This window comes from Perca fluviatilis, chromosome 23 (assembly GCF_010015445.1).
Source record: "Perca fluviatilis chromosome 23, GENO_Pfluv_1.0, whole genome shotgun sequence".
Classification (NCBI taxonomy): Eukaryota; Metazoa; Chordata; class Actinopteri; order Perciformes; family Percidae; genus Perca; species Perca fluviatilis.
This window is the reverse complement of record NC_053134.1, coordinates 15725930-15746912: the sequence shown is the minus strand read 5'-3', so window position 1 is coordinate 15746912 and position 20983 is coordinate 15725930. Positions and strand designations below refer to the sequence as shown.

The 20983-nt window shown below is 40.5% G+C and overlaps 1 protein-coding gene across 1 annotated transcript in view; it reads left to right on the top strand.

The window, feature by feature from the left end:
• The first annotated feature begins 498 nt into the window (after nucleotides 1–498).
• nrcama (neuronal cell adhesion molecule a) overlaps nucleotides 499–20983 on the top strand; it is a 56310-nt gene continuing 35825 nt past the window's right edge. The window contains 2 exon segments of the mRNA XM_039791366.1: nucleotides 499–717; nucleotides 20903–20953. The gene's annotated coding sequence lies outside the window, so the exon portion shown is untranslated.

Sequence of the window (20983 nt, the reverse complement as noted above, 5' to 3'; positions counted from 1 at the left end):
TTCTTTCTTTCTTTCTGCACCGGATTGGCACCGGCTGACAGATATTGGAGGTGAAATACAGAGGTTTCACTCTGATATATTCTCCATCTACCAGAAGTAACGTGTAAATTCTTCCAATGCAGCCGTGCACATTAGACACATATTAATGTAGGTCTATGGCAGGATTGCTTTGAGCTAAAAAGAAAGTAGCAGGACTTCTGTTTATTCATTTAATGTAGGCCTAGTCTATTTATTTTGTAGCCTAAGTATAGGCTACATAAATGTGGTTCATTTGACATCCTTGCAAGAAGCCACCATATATAAGTAACTGAATGCAGTTTTTCTTTGAGGAGTAATTGTCGAAATAAAACTAAACATAAAAAATCAAAAACGTTGGCCTGTGTGTAGCATTGAAGCTGGGAATAAGACTGTATCGTCGGACGCCCACTTATTTCGAATGGGTCAGAAAGTGGGACAGTTTTTTCACTCATGAGTGCTTCGTCGTCTCGAAAGCATAGACGATCTTTGTTCGTTGCTGGTTTTTGACAGCGGCGGGGGAGCTGGTGAGGAGAGCGGAGGATCCGTGTGGACCACAGCTTGCTGCTGCAGCGGCCGAGGGGGGACGGACTAGCACTGGCCGGGCACAGTCCCTCAGACACACACCTCATCAATTTCTACAGCATCAACACACACTCACTGCCGGGGGGGAAGGAATCAGGAGCCGGGTTGCATCAGACGGTGAGTTTGAACATGCTTCTCTTTTTCTTTTTCTTTCTTTTTCCAAGGATGGAGATAGCATTTTTTTCCCCCCATTATGTCTTCAGTATGAACATACCGGTATGTCGATTGAGAATAAATGGTGCAGTGGATGTGTCAAGTCGGTGCATTTTCATATGCACCAGCATCCCGGTGGTGCTGCTGCTTGACTAGGATGACCAGGTGCAAATAATATAGCAATATGGATGCCGTTTGTCGTGTTTTTTTAAATTTATTTTTAAATCTGGATTGTGCTGAGCATCAAAGGCAGAACATTGCAGCTTCACCGCACTGCATTCACTGCATCTTGAAGAGCAACGATGAAAGCAAGCAGAGGGAGGGAAAGCAATGTGTTGCTCGGCTGTTGTACTGAATGAATGCATTGAGCGGTGGTTGCTGCAGCAGCAGCAGCAGCAGCAGCAGCAGCAGCAGCAGCAGCAGCAGCAGGGTTTGTGCTTATTGTTGCTGCCGCCGGCCGGTGCAGGCAGGCCCACGGGCTGAGCGGATTATTTGATGTCTGCAAGTGATGCTGCCAGATGTAGCTCAGCTCCTCTAGCTGTCAATCCAAGGGTTTTGACTTCAATACGGGCAGCACTAAGGCCTAGCTTGCAGATATCAGATGTAGAGATATGAATAGTCAGCAGGTGTCTATTGATCCGTAGGCTACAGGGGGGGGCAACAGCCTCCTATTCTTTCATTATTGATCAACATGTTTCCACTAAATAAATGAAATGGTTCCATGAAGGAAAGTTATGTCATATTTGTACTGCCCTTTGAATGTTTGCCCTTTGAAATATTGTCTAATAGAGGGGGAAATATCTTTTTCTACATGTCTCCAAATGACATTCAAGATTTACTCAATTGGAGTTGATATTGAATTGGTTACAGTCAAAGATGATTCATCTTGTTGGATTTGAAAACCCATTTGTAAAGGAATTCTAAGCCTAATCTTAGGCATTTGCGGTCAGTATTTGTGCTGAGAGGATTATTCAATTAATCGATTCATCATTTCAGTCAATTTTCAAGCAACATGACAAAACGCTGTCTGGTTTTAGTGTCTTAAATGTGATGATTTGCTGCTTTTCCTTGTCAAATGAAATGTGATAGTAATAGGGACAGTTTGACTATTTTCAGACATTTTATCGACAAACCAAATGCAGGCAATGTCAAGATATAAGCTGGAGGCCTAAGCAAGCTTATATGAGTGGATGTGTGTTCCTTATCACTGCATCACTTTCTTTACTAAAGGTTTATATTGTTTTCAGATTGTGATTTAAAGAAATGACGTGATATGCAGATTTGTCCTGTCGCTAAGTAATAGATAATCAATAAACATGCTCTTGGTTTAATTCCCTTTGGGGCCCATGTCATCATGTTACAGGGATGTTTGCAGAACATGTGTTTGATTGGTGACAACAGATGCTTGGTAATATTGCTTGCAGTGTACAGTATGTGACTAGTGTGTATAACACCTGACTACACAAATATCTATGAGTAGGAAGAATCATTGTGCTGGTAATAAGAATCACACTATCTGTTTGGAATTGAAGGTGTGAGTTGTGCAGTCAGTATCTGTTGTTGTAAAACTATGTGATCAAATTTGACATGAGTGTTCACTGTGAACCTCAACCATACTTCATGCAAATAGGTCCCTATATCACTAAGTTTTGTATTTAGTTGTAATCGGTTTGCTGTAAATGGGAAGCCTTCTGTTGTGTTGTGCAAACCTGAAGCTGCACTAGAATGCTAATAACCTACATTCTGAAAGTTCCAGTCAGCATTTCATACTGTATTCTTGTATTCAAGAGTATAGAGGAGTGTTAAGACAAGAGAGGAGGCATGTCATACTCTCACTGTTTTCTATGTTTTCTTCTCTATAAAACATTCAACCTTTGGACGAGGCTCTCTGCAGTACCAGTTATGTTATGACCTTTTGTTTTTTGAATCGCAATTACCGGAAAATGAAGCTAGATTTGACACTAATAGGCCCTTTCCACAGAAGACCTTGTGATATGTCACAGAAGGAAAAGCACAGGTGTAAACAATCAAATTAAATGATGGCTGAATTCCATTAAGGAATTTAAGAACTTGGATAGAGCGGAGCCATCGTTAAGGTTATTAGTAACACCTGTGCTTTTCCTACTATAACGAGTCAAAATGTCGGCTGGGACAAGGGCCTATTGTCATAATATTCAAGCAAACATATTACATTTTAAAAACCTCAAATTAAACTTTCCATATTTAAAAAAAATCATCATTTGAATATGTAATGTCCAGATTAAATCCAATAGCAACTCAATATCGCTATTTTCAGATGATATTTTGCTGTACATCTCTGACCTCGAGGACTCGGTTCAAAAAATTCTTAAGATCTTTAACGAATTTGGTTCAATCCTCCGGCTATAAAATCAATTGGAATAAATCGAATCTTCTTCTGTTGAACAACAGACAGGTGACATCAGCTATTAGTGATACAATACCAACCCAAAGCAAAATTACATATCTAGGCGTCACCATTCACGCATCGCTACATCGAGTCTATGTAACTATGTAATTTATTTAAATTTATCTTGGCTATTAATCAATTAGTATGATTACCATGGGAGTACATCTCATTTTGAAAATGAAACACATGCAATGCTGTGGCATGTCATTGCATGGCTGGCAGGTATGGCACCACGATCAACCCCACCCCTTAAGAGACATCCCAAGACATGAGTCAGTCTCTTGTGACAACTCCCCATGTTTGTCAGTGCAGAGCCAGCACTGAGCCATTACTCATGGCACATGCAGTGTCATCGTCACTCTCCTGCTCTCCCATTTATCTACGGCCCATTAGACACAAGTCAGGTGATGGAGCTTATGGTGGGCTCTCATTCTCATTCTGTCGCCTTAAGTGATGACACCATTTTCAGACATGAAAATGCACTATATTGCTTTCAGGCTGTTTGGGGATTAGGGTTTGAGGTCAACTTTTTTTCATTTCACAAAGAAATTGTACAAAACTCTATACATCCATTTGCAGGAAAAGACTATATTAATTCATTTCATAAGATTCAATATATTTTATGGTGACATTTTGATTGGGTAGTTATTTCTCTTTCTAAAATATTTTGAAAAGGAAGGAAACCTCTTTTGTATATATTGTGGATCTGATAGATTGGCATACTATCAGTTAGTCTGCCCATTCTTTTTTTTGATTAATTGATAAATGGTTTAGTCTGTAAAATTTCAGAAAATAGTGAATGCTGCTCATCAGAAATGCCTACGGCGACGCCTTCAAATTGCTTGTTTTGTCCGACCAACAGTTAAAAAAATCTCCAAACTTCAAGTTTTACAATTATATAAAGCAGAGAAAATTTGCACATTTGAGAGTTTCTGCTATTAAAAAAAAATGTCATTAGTTGAGTATCAAAGTAGTTCTGTTGAATGACTAATCGATTAATTGTTTCAGCTCTACTATCTGTTTAGGCCTACTCTATGAAATATTAAAAGAAGTAGTGGAAAAAGATATTAGATTTACAGTGATATTTAATAGAGACAAACAACAAATTCTCCTTTGAGAACCTGGGACCAGCAAAAATAGCTTTTTTTCTTGACTAACTGACTAATGAGGTAACCTTAACAGGCACATCTGCCTGGAAAAAATACATTTCACAAAAGTACAGTGCGGATTTAGGTTCGGCTCGTATCCCACACCATGCCTGAGGAAATGCTCTGAGGAAATCTGTTTGAACATCTGCATTTTCCTGTAACGCTGGGCCTTTAGCGGCTTTGTACAGTTTGTCAGTATTTGAAAAGAAGCAAGATTTCTGTTCCACAACAACTGTATTACTGTTTTTCTTATGCTTTATAATAAAACTATTTGAAACTAACTAGCTTTTCCCAGCTACATAGGTGTTGCATATGTTTTGTGTATTTGTAACACCATCTGCGTGCTGCAATTAGAGTATGGTCTTGATTCTCAGTTCCTGCACTGCCTCAGGCACTGCTGCAGCTAGGAAACAATTCGACTTTTTTAAATTCATCCCTAGAGGTTGTTAAGATACACAAGCAACCACCAATGAAGTATGCAGGACGGTGCACGTGTGAATAAAGTCATCCTGGGTTTTTGTCCTAAAGCTCTGGCTCACGTCTGTAAGACCAGCCAAATATATATACAATTAGCATCATAGATTCTTTTGTATGCTTTGGGTTAATAGCATCAGCACCCTGCAGCGATGATGGTGGGTTAGGGGGGATGGAGGTACATAAACACCCCCGCACTCTTGGCTCACAGCTGGACATGTTTGGGTGGCTGTTTTCATTAAGGGACCGGGACACATTAAATTAGCATGACTGGCTGAGGATTGATGAATTGGAAAATGGGAGAAAGTTAAAGCCAGGTCTGGAGTGTGACACTCTGCTGCTGCTGGAAGATTTTTAAGAGAGCAGATGCTGTTGTTCTCTCTGCCTTCCATAAAAGACAGATGGTTTTTTGTTGTGTTTTTTTTTTTTTGGAAGATGATGTTATTACATGGAGATGGGAGAGACCCCGTTTTCTTTCACAATGAAGGACTATGAGAAGTAGCCTACGGGTATATTTCTACTATACCTGTATAGGCTGTATGTGGCTTGTACACTAAAGCTGACAAATTACATGACTGACTTTTAATAGAGAATCTCATAGACAAAATGAAACATCACATTAATTGATAGTTAAAATAATCATTAGTTGCAACCCGACACTAAACACCGTATTCAGTATCTCAGTATTAAAGTTTACAGTTTATTGTAAAATATGTTTTCAGTCAATCAATTGAGGTTTATAAATCAAGAGAGGAGGAAAAGGGAATAAAGGGAAAGAAAGTGAATGGAATTGAGAGGAGAGCAGAGAAGAGAAGAGAAAATGGACAGAAGAGGAGACGATGGAAAAATGAAAGTGAAGGAGAGGAGTGAAAGAGGGGAGAGGAGAAAAAAGTGAAAGGAAAGGAGACGAGGAAAAGAGGATAGATGAGAGGATAGGAGAGGAGGGAAAGGGGAGGAGATGAAGGGGAAGGAAATAAAATGGAAGGATAGGAGGGGAGAGAAAAGGAAAGGAGAGGGGACACATAGGAGAGGAAAGGAAATAAAAGGGAAAGAGAGGAGAGGAGAAAAAGTAAGAAAAACGTTGAATGACTAAGGAAAAGTAAAGGTGTAGCTGCAGTGAGGAGGAGTGGAGTAAAGAGAAACGGAGAGGAGTGGAGCGAGATGCTGCTGTGGTCACCAGCTGTGCCAGGCTGCATCTGAAGTGAAAGCAAGAGACTGGAGATTAATATAAGGAGACATAACGTGCCACTCCTGTACATACACACACACACACACACACACACACACACACATACATACACACACGTTTTTAGTGTCCTACCAGGCTCTTTTGAATAGGACGCTGCTTGTAGGCCGAAGATGACTTGTTTGTGTGGCTCAGGTGGGCAGCAGATGGGAGAGTGGGTGAGAGCAAAGGAGTTGCCAGACTGGTAGTAGCTGTAAGAAACATACCAGCAATGTTTGATTGTTGAAAATAATGATTTACTTTTACGTGATTTACTGAGGCATATGCAGGCGAAGATTATTTGTTTTCAACATGGCAGACGATTCCTGTCATGTTAATCGTACTCATAGCTTAAGAAACATTTGAAAAAGGATTTGACATTTGACCATGTTGCCACACAAGCATTTATATATCCTCTCTTTTTTACCAGTGTTAAGGGAAATGAAGGAGGGATGTTCAAACCCCAGTGTTTGGAGCTTAATTCATTGTACAGTAGGCTTAAAAATAATATTACCCCCCCATCCACCAGAATCTTTGTCACAGCTCTAAAATGATTAGTGAGGATTTGGGTCAAAGAAGCCATTAAAAAGCTCCTCTTATCACACCAAACATCCAATTGGTTCAAGGCACCAGCATCACATGACGGGTGGGAGCCAACCAGCCTTAAGAATGAGATGTTTTTATAGGGCATAATTGAATATGTCAGCTATGGATGATTGTTTTCTATGGAGAACTGCTATAGCACTTTATATGGGTGGATAAAAACAGATTTCTTTTAGCTTTTCCTCATAGGTAGACATGTTTTTACCCCCAGCCATGAGGAGAGATTAGTTTGATGGGAAATTTATCTTGGAGCCTTTACACATGATTTGTAGAGTGTGTAATTATGTATTGCTTTTTAAGGCATTTCATTGGCCCCAAAGCAGACAGTGATCATGCCACACAGGACCCCAACTGCTCCCTGTGGCAAGACTTATTTCTGGTGTCATTTGCTACACCTTAGGATGCATTTATAGCTGCAGAATGTTGTGGTACATTTCACCATGTGTATTGATACATGTCTCTCCATAGTAAAAGTTGCTCTCAGCAGCATTTGTGAATTCTAGTCTTCTCGTGGCATTAAGAGGAACTCCGTGTAGTAAAAAAAATACTTTGTGAGTGTGGCCTCCGTTGTTCAGAGGACACTTTATATTGAGCATCTGCTAATCGCCAATTTGTGTGTGTGGTGCGGCTTCAGTTCAATGTGTTCTCGATCCTACTCGTCTGACCCCAGATAGAAGGCCTCTCTGAGGCCAGCCCGCCATCAGTAAGTACCCTCTGGTCGTACTGAAAGAATGCCTTTGTAGAAAAAGATAAACTGTCCAGCGAAGAGAAGGGGTAGGGTGGAGAACAGAAGCAGTTCTCAGTGTGTATAAGTCATCTATCAGCTTAAGATGTCTCTGTTAATTGATAAACCAATGTATGGCAGACAGATCCCCATCTTTATGGGCCTTGAAGAGAGAAAGGGGGAGTTGAGTAACATCGGTCTTGTTGAACATGCTTTATTTAGTCCTTTTTAATTTTATTTAAACTGCATAATGGGCATGCCCAGTTGCCTACACTGTGTGGAAATCCCCACACACCGCACATGTACATGCAGTACAGTGCTGCTCCAGAGAATTAGGATGACATTTTCAATGTGTTATGTAAAGAGATGAGATGTACAGTACATACAGTGTGGATGTACTGACATTTACAAGTTAAAGATAGGCCAGACTGTGACATAACACCCAACTGCCATGCTGTTTTAGAAGCTCAGAATCAAAAATATATCCATTGCATACACAGGAAAGGGTAAATATTAACTTATTGACCAAAAGTGAAATCTTTTTGAATCTGCAATACAGTTAGTGAGGCTACGTATGTGCAGTAAAGAAGATCCATCCATAATTACCGTACTGCTTCACTCGCGTGTGTGGTGAGCCAAACTTACAGTATATAGGATTTTGACAGCCAGAATTACTGAATAATTACTGAAAAATGACAGTAAAACCGACGATTTTCGGTTCATTGATTTAAAAGCCAGTTTGATGATAATTTGCCCTTCGGTTGTAAACAGCACATAAACCCATTTTAATGTACTTTGAGCACATGTCAACAGACCAGAATGCAGTCCAGGCTTCGGGTGCTATGACTTACTGTTAGAATAAGTCATTTCCTGTTTGTTCTTGCTCAGCATCATTTGATGCATCTGGATGCTGGCCCAAAAAAGTCAATGGCGTTTCACATCAGTGATAATGCCCCACCCTGCCACTATAGCCACTCTGTCCTCTCTGTATATCTCTTTCACCCCTAGAACTGCTGAGCTGGCTGTTTTTTGGGCTGCCAGATACTCTGCATTGTCCTATCAGAGCCAGGCTGCTTCAGTCACCTTGCCTTTTTGCACCCTGACGCAATGCACCCCCAGCTGCCGTTGTAGCACTTTAGCTCATTGCAGTTGGATGTGGGATATGAGACACTTCATTTGAAGATGTAGACATCAGCTTTGCATGAAACAAACTTTCAGTGATTTTCTCTCTGAAACGCTGTGGCTGGTACTGATAAAAAGGAGGAACACATTGTGACCAGGCCATTTGCTTCCAAATCAGCTACTACCTCTGCTTTCCTCATGTCTGTTCTGTGGGGAAGAGATAACCCTGATGTCCCTGCTCAGACTGCTAAGATACACAGTGATTATAATCACACAGCTAGATTGAAATTGGACACACTTCCTGCTCCGTATATACAGATATGTTGGGCCTTAGAGGATTTTATTTCTAACATGTAAATTCACTTCTCATCAACAGGAAGAAAGATGATTAGTCATTATCTTGTCAACCATATGATGTTACTTGTTTTGTTTTTCTTCAGCTAATAGCAATATGATAACGTTTGTCACAGTCATTTGATAAGTGCATTGTTCTTTAATGGAAATGCTGTGGACACAAGCTTGTTGTTACATAAAAATGATGTTATCAAATATGACATTTGAACGCGTATACATTCTTTAAGTTGTAATTACTTCCATGCCTGGGAGGGCTGCACACGGCTTTGCACTACGCCTGTTTGCCCAGCCCCCCCCCCCAGTGTCCTCCCAGCATTTTCCCACCATATACACACTGCTGCTATTGACCATCAACCCACTCCATCTCTCCTCCACTCTCCGCTCTGATACTGATGACTCACAAAGCCCATTTAACCTTTACCCAGCGCTCGGTTGCCACCTCACTGGCTGCAAGCAGCAAATTTCACATTTTGTATTTTCTGCTCGTTTTTATGGAATTATTGGAGAATGTAGCTGTTGGCTGTGTGTGTGCTGTTGACGTTTTGTTCTTTTTTCAACTTGAGGCAGTCCGTGTTTGTCTGATATACCTCTTAAACCCTAACATAATTTTGCCAACAAATATACATGAAAATAAAAAGAAGAGAAAACTGTCTCAAAGACCACTAGTATTGATAACTACAATGTATCAGTCCTTTCTAAAGCACAGGAAACCCCTTCACTTTGTTATATATTCATTCAAGCCAGTCATCCATTAAGGCTATGTGATATATTACCTGCCACAAAAGGCCCATTAATAAGTGGAAGAGCAGCTACTTTTCTAAAATGGGTATCACATACTTTTCCCACGCTGGTTTCCTCCATGTACACACTCACATAAACAGGTAGCACAAGCTATCAGGTGTCCAGGGAGTGTCCCACAACTGTTGGATCACATCAACTGTCACTTGGTCAGCGATGAGGCAGTTGTCTGTGTGACGTACTTAATTAACTGTTTTCTTTAAGAGTCTCGTAAGAATATCAGTTTATCAATCTATCTGTACACACATCAGTACTTGACCGATAAAGCCTGTGAAGTAGGATGTGTGGTTTCCAGTCTGGGATTGGTCCAGCTGGGTCCGATCCCTCCTCTGGAGCTCTAAGGACACTGATTGGCGCGGCACTTTGAATCACCCTCCAATCCGGGAGGAGCAATCAAGCTCACCTGCTGATATATATAGTGTGTCAAATTGTCACTCAAGGCGGCTGTGATTACACTTGACCTGCTCGCCAACTTAGTTATGCTCTGCTTTGTCTAATGTTAAATACTATTTGTGAAATTGTGGTACTTGTGAGACTGGGCCGGGCTTTAGATCCATTAACTGATAACGACTGTCACACCTTTTTTCCTATGTAGTTTGTGTACCTTATTTTGTTGATTCACTTTAAACTTTCTGTTACCAATAAATAACTTTACTTTTACCAAAAACACCTGGTTTTATCTTTCTTCCCTTTTACCTCCCGAGCTGGGTCATAACATTCATTGTATATTTTAATGTTAAATAAAGCACAGCCTTGATGCAGTTCTAAAGCATTTTGTGGCTGCCCAACTGTGGCTCTTTTATCTTCTTATTAATTATTTATTCACACATCAATCTTTATCATCTGATGATTTCAGGGAAAACCTGACTGATGTGTGTCTGCCTTAAATTGGACTATACAAAATACATGAAATATTTGAAGGAGAAACAGTTAGGCAGACTACAGTGTGACACTGCATTCATGCAAAAATTCCAAAGTTTTACTGGTTCCAGCTTATCAAATTTAAAAATGTACTGTATTTTTTAACCATCTATAATATCCAATTACTATTTTTGGGGTTTGGACTGTCAGACAAATCAAGCAATAATAATTTAATAATGAAAATAGTCTTTAGTTGCAGCCCTATTGTTAAGCTTTTTGTTGTCTTTCGGTACATTATTGACCATTATTCCTTTTTAAAAATGCCGTTTTCCTGTATTTGGCATACTGTGTAATATTTGCGTATTTAAGTTTGGCCTCATGACATAATTCTACAGTATTTAAAAAAAAAAAAAAAAAGGATGTAGAGGAATGCAGGTTGCAACTCCAAAGCAACCTACTATACTTAATTGAATATTTTGCAATTCTTCAGACATAGAATTAACACCTAAGCACACCAGAACAACTTTAAGCTGCCCTAAACTGCTATTTAATGTTTTACGGAATTATAATATATTTTTAGTATGTATATAATATAATATAATGTATAATATTTTTAGTATATATATATATATATATATATATATATATATATATATATATATAATATTTAGTTTTGTTCACCATCTGGTGCTACAAGCTACCCAGGAAGACTGACTGTATGGTTGACTGTCGGTGAATAATTCATATCATCTCACATATGCAAAACTATGTCTCTTTTCTTCTTGCTTAGAAGCACTGTGACTGCTTTGGTGTATCAAAGCCAGGCCACAAAATACTATACTGAGTGATGAATTATTGAGCGCTCTGCTGCTCTTGTCACTTGCACTCACAATCTTACATGTAACAGGGTCGAATTTTGGATGATTGGGGATATACTGTCCTCTGTCAGAGAAACGGCAGAGGGATACGGTCTCAAAATGAGGTTTAGATTTTGTTTGATTGTGGTTGTTCCATCCTCCTGTTGTCAGTTTCCTTTTACTTGAACCTTTTTGGTGATTTGGGATTTACTCAAAATACTGTCTTTTCTCACCCTAGACCCACACCAGAGCATTCACATGAACACACAATCATTAATAATTTGTATCAGGTATCCCAAAGCCAAGTGTCAGCATACGGGGTTGTATTGACAACAAGATTATTGATCCCTGGATTAGGCACGGGGACCCGTAGGGCATCAGTGTAGCTGAAAGCAGAGACCCCTCTTCTAAGACAGCTGATCTTTCATAAGCTCATTAACTCGGGCTGGAGTGAGTTAACTCGGTTTATCTTGGTTAGCCAAAATCCCAGCAGTCAGATGGGCATTTTGTTAGACAGAGCCTCCTCTAGCCTAAAGCAGGGGGATTTAGGTACATCAGGAATATCAACTGGCGCAATATACACCTTGCGAAAGGCTGCGACATATCGCAATAGACACAAAACAGATTATTTTGTGTTAGTTTCAAGAAATTATCAGTAGAAAACTGCACGTTAAAATGTCAATCTTTTTTTAGTGGTGCCATTTATATTCAATATAATGTTACATTTGTTCAATAAAATAATATTGTAAATGATTTACTTGTGTTTGTTATGAATTCAACAACACTTTGTTGTATTTCAGCAGAACACTGAAAGCAGCAGAACTGGGTTCACTTTAATATCTGTTTATTTATCGTGAGTAATGTCGTTAATCGCGATATTCACCAACATTATCGCATATTGCACATTCTCCTCATGTCATGCAGTCCTAATGGCCAGTCATATTTTAATGCACAAGAGGCACAGAGCTGCTATTCTGCTCAATACGTCCTTTCTTTTTGCTGAGTCTTTGCTGAGGCAAAGCACAATTGCATGAATTGCAAACATAAGTGGGACAATAAAGATTTACTTAAAGATGAACAATGATCAGTTCTATCGGTGTCATAATGTAAATACTTCTCAAACAAGGCTAGTAAACATAATAGAGGATGAATTTGTATGCGAGTTGTGGACCGTCCCATTATAAATTGGCTGCTTTGCTGGGAGGGACACTCATCAGCTAAGGCAGCATCTGTTTTTAGAGTACCAAAGTGCTGACTGGGGCCTTTGTATAGAGATAGCCACTCTTTTACAGCTGGGTCCGTGCTGTCTGGCCCGCCACGAGATCAGCACCACTGGCCAACAAGGCTGTACAGCCCTGTGGGCAACAGTGAATAGCGTTTGCCTGTGTGTTTGTGTGCAACGAGAGATTGAGTGATAGCAAGCTGCTTGGGTCTGCTACTTTGGTTGGTCCATCACTGAGCCAATATGCTTTACTGTACATGTGAAGCTGCAGACATTAGCTGCATTCATTCAGGTTAGTACTGAGGCCTACAATATGCATTTTCTTTAAGAAGGTGTGGCTGGAAAACTTGATATACATGTTAAAGGTCCCATGACATGGTGCTCTTTGGATGCTTTTATATAGACCTTAGTGGTCCCCTAATACTGTATCTGAAGTCTCTTTCCCGAGACTTTGGCCCATCTTATTTCATTTTCATTCATTTCATTTTCTCAAAGGCAGAGCAGGATACCCAGTGCTCGGTTTACACCTATCGCCATTTCTAGCCACTGGTGGCAGGCTGAGGGGAACTCCTATTAATGTTAAAAAACCTCATAAAGAGAAATTTTCTTGCCACGGGACCTTTAACGTGGACATATAGTTTACAGGAAGGACAGATCTCTACCTCTACACTTTCCCCTACACTAATCAACATGGTTTCTGTGTCGAAAGCTGCTTTAAAATATAGACTTTATTTAATTAATTTCAACCCATTTTAAATCAAACATGTTTTTGTGATCTAGTTTTCAGGCTTATTATATGCTTTAGGCGTTGTGATTTAACTAATGTAAGACACCGAATGTTCTTGAGTGTACTCTTCAGCGATAAAGAAAGGAAGAGGTGTTTTAGAGAGATGATTATAGTTGTTTGAGGAATTGTCAGAGATTGGCAGGTGCGAAAGTAACCATCTCCTGAAATATTGATTTCTTCTGCTCCAAAAGCCACATAAGGGTGTCAAAGGATAGATATAAGCAGTGCTCCTCAGTTCTAAGATTGGCGTCAAATAATGAGGTTATTGGGACACTTTCCTCAATGGATTTTCATTGTCAGACATTTTTATCCATGAGGGTTTTTAATAGCAAGAGTGTGATATTAGCATATTGTAAACCTGCGACTCTTTGAGCCGCAGACAGGCGTCGCTGAGTCTATGGTCTGTTCACTGGATTGACTGCTGGTCAATGTTGTGTGTCATTGTACATTTGTTTAAGAAACAGGGCAAAGGTGGTAAGCAAATATGGTAGCATGGGTCCAATTTGTGCAATGGGGATCCTGCACACCGCAAGGAAGCAACAACATCACTGCATTACTGAACCATGACAGCATCCAAATAAGTGGGACCATTTTTGCTGCTCAGGTGAGGTCGTGAATCATGGCATATCACATATTTCAGGATGGCCTCGGAAACATTTGCATGTAGCTTCTGTTGCTTTTTAAGACTGCTTTTGTTAGCCCACAAAATTCAGGCTCCGTAGCTCTCAATTAACAAAGTCAAGAGCTACAGAGGCAAATGCTACACAACGGGCTGTTGAGTGTTTATTTGACCGCAAGGGACCATATACAAATACAGCACTTATAAATGTGAAAAAAGCAAAGCACACAAGCACATTCATTCAGCGAACACAAGAGCCCTGGCTACTCCTGCTTAAAGCTGCTGTTTAGGTAGCGCTCTGGTTTGTCTGCTCGTAGCTCTAAGTCCTTTTTCAGAAGTGGACTGTTAATGTCAAGTCTAACCGTTCTAGTGCAGTGTGTGTTTTAGAGCTTTCGCATTCAATCTAGTGGAACTGCTGAGTGGAGTGTAATTAGTCACTTTGTGTTAGCCCTGCACATGCACAGACACACAGATGATCACATCTCACTCCAATCATGCACACATCCTACATATTAGTTTTTCCACTGTTCTCACTGTTATGTTGTGCCCCAACTGCTCATGCTGTCCCAGCTGAAATGTGGGACAATCTTTTTTTTTTTGATGACGATCATTGCAACTATTCGAAATCTATCCCCTACAAAATGAACACTTCAAACAAAGGTTCTGGGCCTGTATCCAGCAGGCCAGTTCTGAAATCCATCTATGTACAGTGGAGAGAGTCATGCTGGACGTGGAAAAATCAGGCCGGTAATCCCAAATGGCTGGGGTTCACCTTGGGTTGATCTGTGTGAAAGTGCAATGGTCATCAAGCTCCATCAAAAACTCGAAGTTGGGACTGATATGAAATATCATGAATGATGTACTTTCAGCAGGACATGCGTAGCCTGATCCATACCCACATTTACATACACACAGAAACCTTGAGGGAGGCATACTTGAAAATGAAATGCAAGACAAAACACCATATTTTCTAAAAATAGCTAATCCAGTAATGTGGCTGGCCCCGATCATATCCAGTTTTTATCTTCCTTCAAAAGAGTCTTGTCTCGCACGGTTGCTGCAGGATATACCAAATGCTGCACAGCTGTGAGGTGTTTTGTTTGTGTGGTGTGAGACTAGCAGAAGAGTGAGGAGCGTGCGTCGTCTTTTCTCAGTATGAAAAAGCTACAATCTGGCGTAACTCTCCACGCAGTGGCTTTGTTTAACCATTAAAATAAAAAAAGTAGTGATATCCCATTTACAGTAATCTCACTTGGTTACAGCTTCAATGCCAAACAGAATGCGGCAAGTGTAATATCTACACTTCACTGTCACGGTAAGCCGGTGGTGTCTGAGCAGCCTTTGTGTGAGCTTGTCGCTTCCTCATCACAGAGAACAAGGTTTTTGTGAGCAGTCCTACATTAATGAGATCATATACTGTAGAGAAATCCCTCTTCAATGCTGTTACTAATATCAGGAGGCCTCAATCCTCTGTTCTTCTTCTCCTGCCTTTATCTGTGTTAGGTAGAAGATATGCAGTCAATATTAAACGTCTCCCAGGCATCGTATAGGTCTATATCCTCCACTGTTTGCCCACCCTTGTCAACAGCCCCTTTGTTCCTTACACTCTCATTTCCATGTTTCCATTTCTCATTGTCTCCATCTTTGTCTTTCTCTTGCCTCCCGTTTGTGTTGTTCCTTTAGATAAGATGGTCTCTAGGGTGCTGGCTGCATTGGCATTTTTCCAACGTGTTTATGACATGTCACGTCACTGATGGCCAAGATCTGCTCGGTTGAGCACTCTGGGTGTTCTTCTGCTTGACTCTCTCCATGGTGATGCTAGTTACAGCCTGTCAGATCTCGATAGATCTGGTTTCTTTAGCAATATTTGTTTATCTTGAAAGGCTGAAGGAAATACTCTTGATTTAATTGATATATAAGTACAATGATAACTAAGTCTTATCCATTTTGTCTTAATGTTTCTCACATTTGTGTGTCTCTGTCTGACTGTTGTCTCCTCTCTAACACTGACTGCATAATGGCCTCAAGGCTGAATTAGCATTAGGTGTACTGTTTGCATTAGCTTTTTAAACCCTGGGCTGTTCTTGTCAAGCTACTGTAATTATGGCAGTACATGGCCACCTAAAAGGCTGCATTGGGATTTCTGCTACATTATGCTTTGGGAAAGTGTTTCTTAGTTTGCTTAGTATCAGCAACACAAAGAAGGAATTCTGTACTAAAAAGAATGTAATTTTGTAAAATACTCACTCAGATTAGATTAGAAATTGAACTCTACGCCAGGCCTCTCTCTTACTGTGACTGATTAAATGGAGCTGACCAACATACGGCGAGGTTTTTCATCTGCATTGATGGTAGCCAAACTGCCTGTCATTTTCAGTCAGCTTTCAAATCATGTTTTATTTGTTTTTTGTCTGTTGCTACAGACCTCCCACTCTTCTGTTCATCCCTGTCATTCTCATGTTTCCTGTCCCACTTCACTCTCGCTTTAATAAAGTCACTATCTGTTGGGGCTGTTAAATGACTCTGATGATTGCATCCAATCCCCAGAGAGCTCTCATACCTGGACACTTTTGCAATATGCTCCCCTTTAGCTGCAGAAAGCTAAGCAGGATCAGCAGCAGAGGAATGCTACTTCCTACTGTTCCTTAATCTTGATTTATCTTTCTTGCTCTTACCATCTCTGTGTGTATGTATAACATTCTTGATGACTTCATTGCGTGCATTGTGTGGTGTCGAGTGGGAACAGTGGGGAAGGGAGAATTGTCCCCTTAACCTCTGGAGGGAAGAAAAAAAACTTTCAGGCGGCAATAAATCTCTCTGATTAAACCCAGCTCCCTCTGACTGCTCTTTTTGTGTGGGACTGAACTGTGTGTATTGTCTGTCATCCGAAGGATGCTCACAGACTGTTAAAATTAAAAAACCTTTGAATAGCCATGGTAACCAACCCCCCTCATCTCAGTCTCTGTGCTCAACACACACACACACACACACATATACAAACATTACAAGGGAATGTGTGGGTTTGAACTCTTCCGTGGAGACTTCTAAAGCAGCTGTAGAGGCCATCCTGACACAGGCTTGTGGCATTTTTCAAACTAGCCTTACCTCTAGAAAGATCATGCAATTTTGACATTTTATACTTTTGTGTGCCATTCGTGTAAACATTCCTAAACTGTAAACTGTGCTTCTATCTTTTGTGGGGTGCCTCAGGGGGTCTATTCTGGGTCCCCTTTCATTTACCATATATGCACTACCCTGAGGCAAATCATGCATTTACATAATATTAATTTCCAATGCAACCGTATGTCCCGATAAAGCCTTGTTCCACCAATGTGAAGCGACCACATTGCACCGTTACCATGTGCCAGGGGATTTTGTAAATGGCAGTGTAGAACATTGTCTGTATACGACCCAATGAAACGGTGCACTAAACCCAACAATCTTAATTAGGTAATTTGTCTTTTTCTGTGACTATAGGTACATGAAGACAGATGTGCATGGGCACAGAACACACACATACTCACAGGGAGATTAATAAATAACCCCAAGGCCTACACCAAAATATCATCAAGTATAACACACGCAGATGGTATGTCTGATACTTGATTAACAGACAACGTTCAGGCTCCAGAAAAAGTCATCACTGCCCAGGTGCTACCGCTTCCATAGCTGACTGCCAAATCACTGTGGCTCTGGTCTCACAAGCGTTAATGTACTTTAGATCACGTAGCTTGGCAATGTGACAAACTTTTTTTCTTACCTTGAAACTGAAAAGCAATTGCAAATGCCTTCAGCCTTTTCCCTTTGTTGGTGTGCTGCTGATACCCTATATTTGTTTAAAGAAGCAAATGTGTTTCTTTTGTTTTTTCTGTTGTTTGCACTGGCCAGCTCCAGGGCAACTGGTGTCTGGAACGTCTTCTCAAGAGGGAGAAAGTTGGTCTTCATTCATGACAGCCTAGGCACTGATCTTTAAGCAATGCAGATTATTTTACACAGTTTTCCTCCCGTCACTGGTGGCAGAGAGTGGGCACATAAAAAAGGACGGATCCATTCAGATGGCTGCTTACACCTACTTTTTAGAGTTACAAGGCTTTAACTGTACAATTTCCAAAAGGAAAACAAAAGCAATTTTTCTTAACAATAATAGCAATAAAACTATAAACGCTATAGTAGACAGCAGTGAAGAAATTTCTATTGCATATATTGTTAGCAGTATCTGCCACTTCTATTAATATTGAGGCTTTAATGTTTTTTGGTGAATTGCAAGTATATTTTCCCTCCTTAAATGGATTTCAAGCAACTTAGAATTAGATTTAGATAGAAGAGTAATTTTAGCCCATGTTGAAAGTATTGTCTGCTCTGTGTATGGGTTTGTGAGGATGTGTATTAACCCTTTAATGGTTTGGTGCCACACACACACACACACACACACACACACACACACACACACACACACACACACACACATATACACGTGCACCCACATTTCTATTCATGCCTCGGGTCAGTTATTTCATCACAGCCTGCAAAATCCCCTCCACCCCACACATGCAGCGTACTGGTTCCCAGTGGATCCATAAACCTGGGCAGCTAATTGAAACAGGAGATAGATAGTAAATCTGAGAGGTTTTGCACTGTTTAGTAATCAGACATAGCGACCTCACTGAAGTTGGTATAAGGACATTCAGAGAAACACTGGCCTTTATCACCAGGGAATGTTTAAATATTCACAGAGCTTTAATTTCTCATTCACACTGTTGTCATAGATATATTTTAGTTCCTTACTGAAGATGTAGGGAACAAATTAGATCTATTTTTGCTTCATGAGTTTTTCTGAAGGCTCATCATAACTCTACATAAACTGTGTAATTCTTCAAAATACAACGCCTGTCAGGTCGCTCTCTCCAAATACACTTATTCGCTTTCTTGCCGAGAAAAGATTTGATCCCACTTTCATGTCTGTCTGTTAAATATTCGCAGCCAGTTAGCTTAGCTTAGCCTGAAAACTGGATACAGGGAGAAACGGCTAGCCCGGCTCTGCCTGAAGGAAACAAAATCCACATACCGGCACATTTAAAGCGCACTAATTAACACGTTACAAAAATCTAAGTGTAAAGACAACAATTTGTGCTTGTACTTCCTGGAGTCTTGTTGTTACCATAGGTTTGCTAGGCAACCAGCAGATACCCTTCAAAGTCACTGCTCCTGGCCAAGAAATCATCCAGGACATAACGCCCATAAAACAGCACATTCTCGTCTTCACACTTTGGTTTTTGTACAGACACGATAAAATGTGTTCATTAGTGAGCTGGTAGGTGGATTTGGTGAGCTTTGGACAGAGCTAGGCTAGCGGTATCCCTCGGTTTTCAGTCTTTTATTCAAAGCTAAGCTAACCATTTCCTTCCTGTATCTTGTAGAGCAGTATGAATCGTACTGTCTAACTGCAAGAAAGTGAACAAGCATATTTCGTAAAATGTCAAAATATTTGTTTTCATATGGTCCGTCTCTCTTTTCATCTCCATGGCAATGTGCTGGAGCTTGGGGCCAGGCCTGCTAGTTTTTCTTTTCTGCCATCTCACAGCTCTCCTCTCTCTTCTTTTTCTACTCTATATATCTCTCTCCACCCCTCTCCTGCGCTTTAATGATGAAGCGCTTTTAGATTTGAACGTTAATAATGTATGTTTCTGATTCCCACTTGCCGTAAATTTTTTTCATGTGCTATCTCTCTTTCTCTCCCTCTCTCTTTTTCTCGCCCATCATCCTCACTTTGCCTCTCCTGCTGGGGTCTTCTGATGTCTCGGTACATCCCTGTCTCTGTTCATTAACATCTCCCTCTCTTTTCCCCCCCTCTTCATCTCTGCCCTCTCTGGTCTCAGTTGACTCAGTTCAATTTTTGATTCAGTTCAGTCCTGGTTACCAAATTAATTCAATTCAACATGGTACATTTACACTTTCATGTAAACTTAATTAGGTTTGGTTTGATTCCAATGTTAGACATTAACAAATAATCCTTGTTTTCCGGTTTGCCTCTCTCTTTCTCCATCCTGTTTCCATGGTAATGGGTCATGGCTTGGGGTTGGGTTGGGTTGGGTTGCTGGCGTTCTTCCAATCTCTCTCTTACTCAGTGACAGCAGCTACTCACCCATGTCAACCCTTCCTCATCCTTTACAATACCTGATGAGTTCAAACAGTTCGACCTAGGCTTATTAATGGCTACTCACATAATCACATAAGTCTTTCTCCTCTGAGCTAACTGCAGTTTTAATGGCTTCACGTCTAAATTGCCCGGTGTTCTTTGTCTGTCACATTTGTTTTGCTAATGTGAGATGAATGGAGAGTCCCTCCAGAGATTATGATAATGCATTCACGGTCACGATGGGAAGCCTGTTTGCGGGAGGGGGGTTGGGGGCTGTGTCATTTGTGTGTATCCCCCGCTGGAGGTAAAAGTAATACAAATGACTGGAGACATTTTGGTTATTGATTGAAGGTCCTTGTGTTCAGCAAGACACATTAATTTACTGGGTATTCCCTGGAGAGCGAGGAGGATGTGCCCATGTATTCATGTTGTGCTGTGTGTGTGTGTGACACCGGCCTGTATTGATGAATGGATTCAAGTCTGTTAGCTTTGAGAACCAAATATGTCCCTTTGTCTCAATTATGTTTGGCTGCGTTCATTAGATGCATCTTTTGTCAACCATGGACTTCAGTTCTCTATGAAGAGTTTTAAATGCTGCACCTTTGTACCAACAGTCTGCCCAATATCACCGGCGATAATAGTCGTAGCACAGTTTTTATGATTGCATGCAGAATAAGATTATACCGTGTGGTGTCATGAGTGTACACTGTTTAAGAACTGCTAAGTCCAAAAGGCTAATTTTGAGTGAAAAACAGCCCCATTAATGGGTGATGTCCTTCTCATTGTTACAGGTTTGAACCACTTCCTGAAGACAGACAGCGGCTGAGATTAAATCCTCACAGGTAAGTCAGATATTGCAAATGAATGTACGT